Here is a 264-nt window from a genome sequence, read left to right as displayed (position 1 = left end):
CGGGTCTTAGCTGGCACAATTTCTCTCAAAGTCTGAGGCATTTTATACAATCGACATACAACAGCAGCGACAGATTAAAATTTCTTGTTATTTAAAAAAAAAAAAACTGCAAAAAAAAATAAAATAAAGTAAAATTTCTTGTTATGTTTGTTTTAGGAAAGAACCTGAAGTAAGCATTCTGTTCACTATAAAAAACAAAGCAAGTCAAACAAAAGTTAAAGCTCCAACAAAAAACGCAGCCTGCAGCATTTTAGGAGTCACCAA

This window comes from Myotis davidii, unplaced genomic scaffold (assembly GCF_000327345.1).
Source record: "Myotis davidii unplaced genomic scaffold, ASM32734v1 scaffold295, whole genome shotgun sequence".
Classification (NCBI taxonomy): domain Eukaryota; kingdom Metazoa; phylum Chordata; class Mammalia; order Chiroptera; family Vespertilionidae; genus Myotis; species Myotis davidii.
Note: the sequence above shows the minus strand (reverse complement) of the source record.